The following is a 12567-nucleotide window of genomic DNA, read 5'->3' on the forward strand; positions in this document are numbered from 1 at the left end:
TTTTCCTTGACACTGAAGCTAAACCACAGAGGCAATGAACAGTCTGTTCTGTGCATGTATATACTGCAATAAGCTTGACAACTTCAAAAACATTAAGTTCATGAAATTAATTCAGCTCTAAATTTCACTTCCAGCCCTGACAAGGTTTGAAAAACCTAACATATGAGCAGTGGTTATGACATTTAAGTTGATTTACATGTAGGTAAACTCAGACATGATTTCCAGGCAATGTGCTTGCAAATTCTCTAGGAAGAAACTGAAACTTTCTCAAGGTGGTATTTTCAAAAGAACCTTTTCAGGTTTGGGTTTGGGTTTTTTTTTTTTTTTTTTTTAAGTTATAAAAGTAATTTGCAGGGCTTCCCTGGTGGCGCAGTGGTTGAGAGTCCGCCTGCCGAGGCAGGGGACGCGGGTTCGTGCCCCGGTCCGCGAAGATCCCACATGCCGCGGAGCGGCTGGGCCCGTGAGCCATGGCCGCTGAGCCTGAGCGTCCGGAGCCTGTGCTCCGCAACGAGAGAGGCCGCAGCAGTGAAAGCCCCGCGGACCGCAAAAAAAAAAAAAAAAAAAAAGTAATTTTGCATCTTTCATTTCTTAACTGGGTGATGGGTTTATTATATTATTCTCTCTTTTGGCAAATTCGAAGTACTTCATAACAATATACACAAATTAACATTCAGATACTTAAAAATACTATTTGTCTACTGTGAAAACTTTCTAAATAGATGTAAACTGTAATGTTAAAAAGAAATCCCATGGGGCTTCCCCGGTGGCACAGTACTTGAGAATCCGCCTGCCGATGCAGGGGACACAGGTTCAAGCCCTGGTCCGGGAAGATCCCACATGCCGTGGAGCAACTAAGCCCGTGCACCACAACTACTGAGCCTACGCTCTAGAGCCCGTGAGCCACAACTACTGAGCCCATGCGCTGCATCTACTGAAGCCCACGCACCTAGAGCCTGGCTCCGCAACAAGAGAAGCCACCACATTGAGAAGCCGGCGCACCGCAATGAAGAGGAGACCCCGCTCGCCGCAACTAGAGAAAGCCCACACACAGCAGTGAAGACCCAATGCAGACAAAAATAATAAATAAGTAAATATAAAATAAATTAAGAAAAAAAGACATCCCGTCAGTCTCACATCCCAGAGGTAACCACAATGAGCAGTTTTGCGTTTTGCTTTCTAGAATTTCTCTAAATCTGGATAAACACACATATATGTAACATTTCATTGAGCACAAACAAGAGCTTACTACATACCCTGCAACTGGAAGTTTAGTACTTTTAGCTACACCACATTCTTTTTAATGGCTATATAGTATTCCAGAGGGCCTGTTGTGGGACTCTAGGTTTCTAGCTGTCCACACAGTATGATGCAATGAACTCTCTCATATACACATCTTAGCATACTTCTGTGAGTGTATATGGAGGAGAATTTCCTCTAAATTGAAATGGAACCACTTTTTAATTTTTTAATAGATTTTTAAAGAACGGTTTTAGAGTTACAGAAAAAATGAGACGATAGTTCAAAAAGTTCCCATATTTTCCCTCATCCAGTTTTCCCTGTTATTAACAACTTATATTAGTATGGTACATTTGCCACAATTAATGAACCAATATTGATACCTTGTTTGTAACTAAAGTCATTATTTAGATGTCCTTTGTTTTTATCTAATGTCCTTTTTCTGTCCCAGGATCCCATCCAGGAAACATGCTAGATTTAATCATCATATCTCCTTAGGCCCCTCTTGACTGTGGCAATTTCTCAGACTTTCTTTGGTTTTGATGACCTTGATGGATTTGAGGAGTACAGATATTTTAGGTTATCTTCTGTTAGAATTTGTCTAGTGTTTTTCTTATGATTAGACTGGGGTTCTAGGTTTTGGGGAAGAAAGCCACTCTCATCACATCACATCAAGAGTATAGATGGCCAGACATGATTGATCACTGTTGATGCTAACCCTGATCACCTGTGTAGCCAGTGGTTGTCAAGTGGCTCCCCTGTGGGGTTACTCTACTTGCCTCCTTTCCACACTGTCCTCTTTGGAAGAAAGTCACCAGCCACAGCCCACACCTAAGATGTTATGCTCCCCCTTTTAATTTTTAAAGTCATAAAATGGTATAAAAATCAAATTTAAACAGTTGACAAGGAGGCAAAACAAAAAACCATTGTTAACAGCCTTGTGTTTCCTTCCTGGAATTTTTTCAAGGCATATTCAAGCAACTATTTTCATGTCCACCCTCCCATCCACTCCCCCTCCCTTTTTTTAAAAAGGGGGCTCATATTCGACTTACACGGAATCTGTCATTTTGAAATCACATCGCTAAAGAAGATAAATCAACATGACTCTTTAATAACATTATCTGATCCGTGGATCCTTCCAGAAGCACTTGAAGCTCCCTCAGCTGACACTGCCTCTGTTTCCATTCCCTCTATCAGCACTGAAAATGATTTGAGTGGCTCTTTTTTTCTTTTAATTCCATACATTCTTTAAAAAGATTCTTCTCCGGCAGAAGGTGTTAACTCAGGCACTAAATCTGGAACATTCTAATGCTGTGAAGTTTTGCACGTCTCATTTTTGGCAGAAAATGTGTGAGGATGAGAGCTTATTCCTTACCCCATACAGCTCCCAAGGCGGCTCTGCGCAAGTTAATCGCCTTACATCCTCCCACACTTCAGATGCCTCCCACTTCCCGCCCTAGCTTTGGTATTTCCAGAAGCCCACCTAGGTTCCCTCTCTTCTTTCAAGAGGGGCTGCCTTAGCTGATGCACCCCAAGTCTGCCCTCTCCTCCCAAGTCTCTCTCCTTTTACATATATAATTTTCGGAATGTTGAACTGCACGAGTCATGTGTGAGTCCTTCTGTATTCGTTTCCTTTAGCCACTTTAACGAACCACCACCAACTTTAACACAAATTCAGTCTCTTACCGTTCTGGACGTCAGGAGTCTGAAGTCAGGAAGTCCTAAGGTGAAGGTGTTGGCAGAACTGCCCCCTTCTGCAGGCTGGGAGGGGAGAATCCGCCTCCTTGCCTTTCTTGCAGCTTCTAGAAGCCGCCCGCTTTCCTTGGCTGGGGGGCGCACCTTCCTTTTCAAAGCGGATCACTCAGAGCTCTGATCCTGCTGTCAGGTCTCCTCCCTGACTCTGACCCTCCTGCCTCCCTCTCATAAGGACCCTGTGATGGCATTGGCCTCACCTGGATGACCCAGGCGGCTCCCCATCTCAAGGGCCTGAACCAAACACACCTGCCAAGCCCCTTTGGCCTCATAAGGCAACATGACAGGTGCTGAGCATTAGGATGTGGGTTTACTTGGGCAATTATTATTCAGCACGCCACACCATCCTCCTTTAAACATAAATAAATCAGAACCTAAAGGCTCCTTTGACCACCTAACTCTCTGGACCACCCAGGAGAGACCACTATTAATTCTACTTGGGGTGTCTTTTTCGAGACCATTTTTATTCTTTAACGTATGTCCATATATTCACATAGCGTATTTATTTAGTATTGTTGGTGGTGGATTTTTTTAATTAAAAAAACCCAAGTGGCATCATATTATTCAACATGCTTGTTTCTCTGTTTTAAGACCCAGCTCTATTAATATATATAGAACTAGTTCAGCTGCCACCATTTCAAACTATTTGCATATCGTAGTAAAATATACATAAAGTTTACCATTTTAAATCTGCATAAAGTTTACCACTTTTAAATCTGCAGTTCGGTCGCATTAAGTACATTCACTTTGTTGTGCAACCATCACCCCCATGCAACTCTAGACGATTTGCATCATCACAAACTGAAACTCTGTCCCCCTTTAAACAACTCCCCGTTTCCCCATCCCTCCACCCTGGCGACCTCCCTTCTACTTTCTATCTCTGTGAATTTGCCTCTTCCAGATACTTCATAGAGGAGGCATGCACACAGTATTGGTGCTCTTGTGTCTGACTTTGTTTCACTTTGCAGGATTTTTTTCAAGCTTCCTTCACGTCCTAGCACATTATCAGCACTTCATCTGGCATTCCACGCCTTCAGTTTGCTCTCAATCAACCTGCACCTGTTTGCATTCTCTTTTGCAAGCCGTCTGCAACCTTTTCCACCTGGGTTTGATCTGTTCCTGCCAATGAACTGTAAACTAGGATCAGAAAAACCAGATGACCGTCCCCCCCAGAGTCTGCTGGCACAATGTCCACAACAGGGACTTGGGCGATGATGTACTGTTTGAATGAGAACCGCCTGGTCTGGGTAACCGAGGCACCTGGGTTCTGGCAATTGCAAGGAGGAACAAATGACTTCGCTTCTTAGACCTCACTTTTCCCATCTGGGAAATGGGGCTAATTCCTGTCTCAGCTCCTTCGCTGCAAAATAGGGCATCATCTCTATAGAAAAGCCTGCATGGGGCAGTTGTTGCCTCCTTGACAAGTCAGCGCCCCCGGCAGTCTGGTCTGGGTGGCCCGCGGTTCCCCTAATGCCCGGCAGGGGCTCGACTGAGGGAATAAAAACTACACAAACCCTTTCTAACCCTCTTTCCTCTTTCCCTCTCAGCGGGAGGGGCACTTGGATGGTTTTCCTGGGCTTGAGATATTTGTCTTTGTTCCAGGAGAGAAAGACGGCTAAGCAGCTTGAGCTATTCCTCTTCCCTGAGGGGACAGTTTTGGAGAATCTCTGGGGTTGCAAGCTGGACCTGTCACAGCTCAGTAGCTGGGCAGCATTCCTCCCCCAGCCTGTCTATTTTAAACCACATAGATAACCAGGGAGGCGAGGCAAGACGACAAAGGCTGAACAGTGGGTGAAGGACATCTGGCACCAGGAGCTGGCAGCAGGCTGACGGGCTTTCAGTGACGTGGCCCGGCTCCCGCTGCGTGTGTGTGAACCTGGGAGAGGAGCGTGGGGGGGGGGGCCTGGGAGGTGCAGAGGGAGCCCCCCCATCCCTCCCTCCCTTCCCCTCCCAGCCACGCAGCTCATATGTGAGGGGAGGGAGGGGGCAGGGCACACTTATCAAGGAACCTTTCATTCACTTGTTCACTCATTCAACAAATATTTGGCCTCTTCAAGTCTGTTGACATCGTTTGATCAGTTCTGGATAATTTCCAGCCATTCTCTCCTAAAATGGTTTCCTACCTGCATGGGGCAGCTGTTGCCTCCTTGACAAGTCAGCGCCCAGACGGAGGTCACTGCCTCTCTGTCTGAAACTCCAAACAAATGTATAACAAGACCCCCGGAATCCTCACATTCTCATTTTTCTCTCTTTGGTATTTTCTATATTTTTGTCTCTCTCTGTTGCAGTTCTGGATCATTTCTTCTGATATCTCACTAATCTTTCTGCTGTGTCCAATCTTCTGTCCAACACAACTGAGTTTACTATTATTATATATTTTTTTGATCAGTTCTGTTTAGCTCTTCATCAAATCTGCTATGTTGCTTTTTAGAGCTTTTCTATTCCTTGTAAACATTGTCAAGCTTGGGCTGATTGCTTTAACCAGGATAAGTAAGTGTTTTAGAGTCTGGATAATTTCACTCTCTGAGGTCTCTGTGGGTCTGTTTCTGCTGCCTCTTGTTTCTGCTGCTTCTTGCTACACTGCTCTGTTCCCTTGTGAGCTAGGTTTTCTTCAACTGTATGTTGGTCATTGCCCTCGGAAAATTATTTGTGGGGATCCTCTGCGGCCTAGAGTGATGAGCTGTCCTCTGAAGAAGATTTGCGCTGCTTCTGCTGGGCTCCCGAGGCACCAGCAGCTGGAGGCACCGCAGATCAAGCTCCCTGGGCCCTGATGTGTATCCATGGGCAGGTGGGCCTGGAGCAGCGACTTTGGAGGAATTATTTTCTCTCTCTGCTCCTTTTTCTTTTTCCGGCTTGCTCATCATCAAGACAGACCATTCCCTGGGGTTGGGGTCGGTCATGTCCCCCAGGGCTGTCCAGGTCCATGGTGAGCAGTCAGCTATCAGGGAGGAAAAAAGCCCTGATTTGTGGCACCTGCTGCTCTCTGTGGTCAAAATACTCTCAGCGTGGTTGGTTCCAAGTTGCCAGCATGAAGTCACGAGAGTGGCATTTGGAAGACACAGTGAGCCCCCCACCCTCACAAGTCTAAACGGTCCGCTCCAGCTCATCACGCTTTGTTCTTAGCTGCTCTCCGCAAGGCCACTGCACTGCAGGCTGTGTGCGCGGGACACCACATGCCCTTGGGATGAAAAAGGCTTTGGTGAACTTCTGTGGGTTCAGGGTTTCCCCCAGAGGAAGTGAATTTGAGCTGAGACAGTCCTGAATGAGAAGGGGGCGGCCAGGAGGGGACGGGTGAGGGGAAGGGGTGCAGGCAGAGGTAAGAGCCTTGCATGGGCCCAGAGGTGGAGACAAAATTGGCATGCTTGAGGGAAAGCCAGAGGCTAGTGTGGATGGCGTGGTGAGCTGGGGGAGGGGGGAGGGCCAGGCCACCCAGACCAGGGTGACCAGTTTTATTCCAAGGGCAGGAGAGGTCACTGCAGGGTTTGAACCAGAGGAGTGAGAGGATCTGATTTAGAGGGTTATTTTTTTTTCTTGTTTTTTCTTTGGTCGCACCACGCGGCTTGTGGGATCTTAGCTCCCCGACCAGGGATCAAACCCGTGTCCCCTGCAGTGGAAGTGCGGAGTCTTAACCACTGACCTCCATGACTCCTTAGGAGTGGGCTGTGTATAGAGGCTTCCTTCCAGAGAGAACAGTGTGGAAGGGGGGTAAAGAGTAACTTCACAGTGGAGACGCCTGAATGAACATGACCCCCTCAGCAGGTGACCAAGGTCAACATCGCGGTGATGTCACATTGATAGTACGTACCTTTGACATGAGGTGACGACAGTGGCACTTGGTCTCTGTGGTTCCCCCCAACCACAGTCTGATCGTGAGAAAAACAGCAGACAAATCCCAAGGAACATTCTACAAAATACCTGCCCAGTCCTCAAAACTGTCAAGATCACGAAAAACAAGGAAAGTCAGAAACTGTCCCAGCCAAGAGGAGCCTAAAGAGATATGACGGCTACATGTAACGTGGTCTCCTGGAGGGAGTCCTGGAGCAGAAACAGGATATTAGGGGAAAACGGAGGAAATCGAAATAAAGCATAAACTTTAGTTAATGCTGTATCAACATTAGTTCATTCACTGTAACATGCCACACTAATGTCAGATGTTAGTAATAGGGGAAACTGGCTATCTGTACTACAGTCCCAATTTCTGTACTATGGTTCCAATTTTTCTGTAAATCTAAAACTGTTCTGGGAATTCCCTGGCGGTCCAGTGGCTAGGACTCTGCTTTCACTGCTGTGGGCCCGGGGTTCAATCCCTGGTCAGGAAACTAAGATCCTGCAAGACGTGTGATGCGGCCAAAAAAAAAAAAAAAAAAAACCTGTGAAAAATAAAGTCTAGTTAAAAAAAAAAAAAGGAAGATCTTACTGGCTATTGCATGGAGAATGGATCATAAGGGCAGGGCAAGATGGGAGCTGAAAGATTACTTTTTATGTTTTTTTAAATTAATTTATTTTATTTTATTTTTGGCTGCGTTGGGTCTTCATTGCTGTGCACAGGCTTTCTCTAGTTGTGGCAAGCGGGGGCTACTCTTCGTTGCGGTGCGCGGGCTTCTCATTGCAATGGCTTCTCTTGTTGCAGAGCACAGGCTCTAGGCACGTGGGCTTCAGTAGTTGTGGTTTGGCTCTAGAGCGCAGGCTCAGTAGTTGTGGTGCACGGGCCTAGTTGCTCCGCGGCATGTGGGATCTTCCCGGACCAGGGCTCGAACCCGTGTCCCCTGCATTGGCAGGCGGATTCTTAACCACTGCACCACCAGGGAAGCCTGGGAGCTGAGAGATTATTATCACAGCCCTGTAGGTAAGATGTGGCTTGGGTCTCCGTGGGGCAAAGCAGATGGAGAAATAGAATCCGACTGGGCAGGTCGAACTGAGAGCCTGACAGGTAGGGATAAAGAAAGGGAGGAGTTGGGCTTCCCTGGTGGTGCAGTGGTTGGGAGTCTGCCTGCTGGTGCAGGGGACACGGGTTCGTGCCCCGGTCCGGGAAGATCCCACATGCCGCGGAGTGGCTAGGCCCGTGAGCCATGGCCGCTGGGCCTGCGCGTCCGGAGCCTGTGCTCCGCAACGGGAGAGGCCACAGCAGTGAGAGGCCCGCGTACCGCAAAAAAAAAAAAAAAAAAAAAAAAGAAAGGGAGGAGTCAGTTATGACGCACAGATATTTGGACTCGAGTGACTGGCAGACGGTGTTGTTAACTAAGGTGGAGTATATGTGAAAAAAAAAACAAAAACAGGTTTGGGAGGAAAATCTCCAGAGGCTGCATTTCCACCATGATGAGTCTGAGGTGGCTCTGGGACATCAGAAAGGAAGTATCAAGTAGGCCGGGAGATGTACAAATTCCTCTGATGGTTAGGGTTAGAGCACCTACTGTGAGCAAGGAGCACACCTACTATGTGGGGACCCAGGTATGAGAAGGCACAGGTCCTGCCTTTAAGAAGTTTCTAGTATGTTCGAAGAACAAGCAATCTGCCAGGGAAGCTTGACAAGTCAAATAAATGAGGATGAGTAGTATTAAGAAATCCTGGAAGACTGCCTGGAGGCAGCAGGGGGCACAAAGGATGCCCCCGAAGCAGCCGTATTCTGGTTCTGGAAAAGCCTGATCTTGACCAGAGCCAGTCCACATCAGTCCAGACTTCCAGCCAGGCTCCCATTTGGAAATAGTCTACTCTTTCCCTAGGCTAATATCCAGAGAAGCCGGATAATTGAGGGTCAGAGGTGAGGGAGCTCACACCTGGCAGGTGACCAGGCCTCAGGGCTCATGTAACTGCCCTGAGTCAGTCCTTGAAGTCATGGAGTCTCTAATTGCCTCTGGGCTTGTGCTGGATTGATGGATCCGGGCCAGGAAAGGTGAAGGGCCTCTACTGCTGTCTCCCCCAGGGCCCTTGCTGACCCGGCAGAGCAGAAAACTCCTTGAAGTGTTTCTTGAAGGCCCACAACCCCTTCAGTTATGAATACCAGCAGGACATGCTGAACAAGGCCTACAGGAAGGCCCAATGATGAAACAATTGCTGCACCCCCTGTCCAAGGCTACAGAGTTGGGTGAGCCCAGGCCTGGCTGCCTCGGGAAGTTGGGGGGCACCTGCCGCCTCCCTTGGCCCTGTCCACACGGAGCCAGAGGGTCAGTCATGTCATGCCCCCATCAAAACCCTCCCGTGCTCTCCACCCTTTGCAGAGTCAGTCACACACCTCCCGAGAAGCCACACAATCCGTCCCTGTCCTCCTTCTCCTTCACCTTCTCCGCGTTCTATCCCACTGCCCATTTCCTGCTTGGCCAACGTCCAGGCTTCTGCCTGCTTCGTGGTCTTGATACCTGCTACTCCTTTGCCTGGGTCAGTCTTTTCCACCCGCTATTTTTTTTGTCTTTTAAAGAGGTGAAATTCACATAACATGCAATTAACCTTTTGTGGGGGGCGGGGCGCGGGTCCACACTAAGGCATGCAGGATCTTAGTTCCCCAGCCAGGGATTGAACTCGTGCCCTCTGCAGTGGAAGCGAGGAGTCCTAACCACTGGACCACCACGGAATTCCCCACAATTAACCATTATAAAGCATGCACATTCATTGGTATTACTGTATTCACAATGTAATCATCACCCGGTCTCGGTCTCGGGAGTTTCAAAACTTTCTCATCATCCCATAAAATCCCCTCTCACCCAGTGACGCAGTCACTGCCCATTCTTCCCGCTCCTGTGCTCTGGTGACCTCTAACCTGCTTTCTCTCTAACGATTTGCTTATTCTGAGTATATCTTATAAAAGTAATCATACTTTTATACTTCTGTGACTGTCTCCTTTCATTAGGGTAATGTTTTCAACACTCATCCACATTGTGGCCTGTGTCAGTGTTTCATTCCTTTTTATGGCTGAATAATAGTCCACCGTCTGCATACGCCACAGGTGGTTCATGCTTCTGTTAGTAGATGGACACTTGGGTTGTTTCCACATATTGGCGATTGTAAATAGAGCTGTTATAAACATTCATGGACAAGTTTCTGTGTGGACACCCATTTTCATTTCTTTGGGGTCTGTACCTAGGAGTGGGATTGCTGGGTCACATGGTAACCCCATGGTCAACTTTTTGAGGAACCACCAGATTCATTCTTTGCCCCAGACATCCGGGGCTGGCCCTTCCTCCTCACTCAGCCCTCAGCTCAGACGTGACCGCCTCAGATCACCCCAGCTCAAATAGCGCCCCTCTCCCAAATCACTCTTGTCTTTTCACCATTTGGGGTTCATGATCCATTAGAATGTAGGCGATCCCGTACCTCTTATTTTCCGTGGTGACCCGCAGCCCCCACACAGTGCCCGGCACTCAATAAATAATAATCAGTTGTTGCTCAACAAGGCATTTGACCAACAGTCTTGTAAGGTGGACAAGACAGAGAATGTAGGTCAGGTAAATGTAAAGTTAGGGAAATCCTCTGCTACATAATTAATACTGATCCATGGAGGTTTGGCACTCTATTGAGGAGATAGACCTCATGGCTCTATTCTTTGATCTGTGTATAATCAGTCACTGTGTAAAGATTTAAAAGGCATGTTTTCTAAAACAAAAATAATAACCAGTCATTGCTGAATGACTGATCTCAGGTTGTCCAAGGTGAGGAGCTGAAACGAGGTGAGGCATGTCATTGTCATTTTAAGTCTGTTGGAACCACCCAGGGTGACTCAGCTCTTTTAGTGGACTACTTCCTCCTGCCCCGAGGGAACACCTAAAAGCAGTGGAAGGAAGCCACTGCTGATGTTCTGTTTCTCCATCCCTCCTTGTTGGTGACTCGACTCAACACAGACGTGTCTTCAGCAAGCCGCAGCTCCTTGGGCTGGAATAAGTAACCCTCAGTGACTAATTGCAAAGGGAAAAAAAAGACAAAGGTGGAAAAGAATACGGGTGGGAAATTGGTCATATCTATAAGCTTGTAGTCAGCCTGGTGAAATGGTTAAGGGCTCCAGCTGGGGGCTCAGGCTGCCAGGGTTCAAATCCCAGCTTTGTAAATTTCTGCAGGTTATTTAATCTCACTTTTCTTTTTTTGAAAAATAGGGTTAATAGTAGTAGCTGCCTCATAGGCTTGTTGTAAGGATTAAAAGAGTTAATGTTATATAAAGTGCTTAGAAAGCGCTTGTTGTGTTGAAAATGCTTTATACCAGAATAGTCATCATCACTGTCATCCATCTCAGTACTGATATCTGCAGCTGGGCATTCAGATGAAAGGAGATAATAAATGGGCTTTTAAAAAGTTAAAGGGGGGGACTTCCCTGCTGGCACAGTGGCTAAGACTCCACGCTCCCAATGCAGGGGGCCCGGGTTCGATCCCTGGTCAGGGAACTAGATCCCACATGCCGCAACTAAGAGTTTGCATGCCGCAACTAAGGAGGCTGCCTGCCACAACTAAGACCCGGTGCAACCAAATAAATAAATAAATATTAAGAAAATAAAATAAACCTATTCTTATCCTCTTAAAAAAAAGTTAAAGGGGGACTTCCCTGGGAGTCCAGTGGTTAGGACTCAGCGCTTCCAGGGCAGGGGGCATGGGTTCAAGCCCTGGTTGGGGAACTAAGATCCTGCATAACGCACAGCGTGGCCAAAAAAAAAAAGTGTTAAAGGAAAATTATGAGTATACTTAATGCCTCTGGGCAGTAAAATTTTAAATAGTTAAAATGACCAATTTTATGTTATGTGTATTGTACCACAATTTAATTTAAAAAAGTAAATGTAAACGACCTCTTTCTGAGCCACCTGCCAAAAAAAAAAAAAAAGGTAAGGAATTTCTCCGTATTATTATTTGAAATTATAATAGTTCTCCTACCTGGGGCCAGAAATAACAACCTCAGCAGAAATGGCTGTTTGGGTGCTGCATTCCAGAGTCCCTGCTCTGTGGAATTTTCTAGAATTTCAGGCCCTGGAGGAGGGCAGGATTACAGAGTGGATGGAGCTGCCGTCAGTAGACGCTCAGGTCTGGGAGAACTTCTCGGCTGGACGCACCGGCTGGCTGTCGGGCTTTTCAACTTCTGTTTTCAGTAAATAGAAGTCAGAACAGCTGCTTTCCATCTTGTCCCAGGAAGTCTTCCGGGGCCCCTTTGGCGCTTGTCACTGGAGGGTCGGGTTAGTTTGTTCTGAGTGTTCTATACCCCCACCCCCGGGGAAAACGTACACACAATCATAAAACAAACACACGTGTGCCCACCGCTCAGAACAGACCATCATTAACCTTTTCTTCTATGTGCTTTGAATCTGCTTTTATATTTAACAAGAGTAAAGCATTGCATGTTTGTGTCCCTCTGTCTCCAATCACCAGAGACAAACTCCAGCATGAATGGAGCCTGTAGCCTCCCAGTCTACTAATAAACTTTGCACACATATTTATAGATCCAAGAAATAGATTTCATACTGTTTTGTGTGTATTAATTAGCAAAAACAACTCAATCATAATATCTATTGATACCTTTCTGCAGCGTGCTTTTTTTTTTGCTTGTTTTTATGTTTTTGAGATCTTTCCAAGTTAACATGTATGGATTCAATTTATGCCTTTTCCTCCCACATA

The sequence above is a fragment of the Pseudorca crassidens genome, chromosome 12 (genome assembly GCF_039906515.1).
Source record: "Pseudorca crassidens isolate mPseCra1 chromosome 12, mPseCra1.hap1, whole genome shotgun sequence".
NCBI lineage: Eukaryota > Metazoa > Chordata > Mammalia > Artiodactyla > Delphinidae > Pseudorca > Pseudorca crassidens.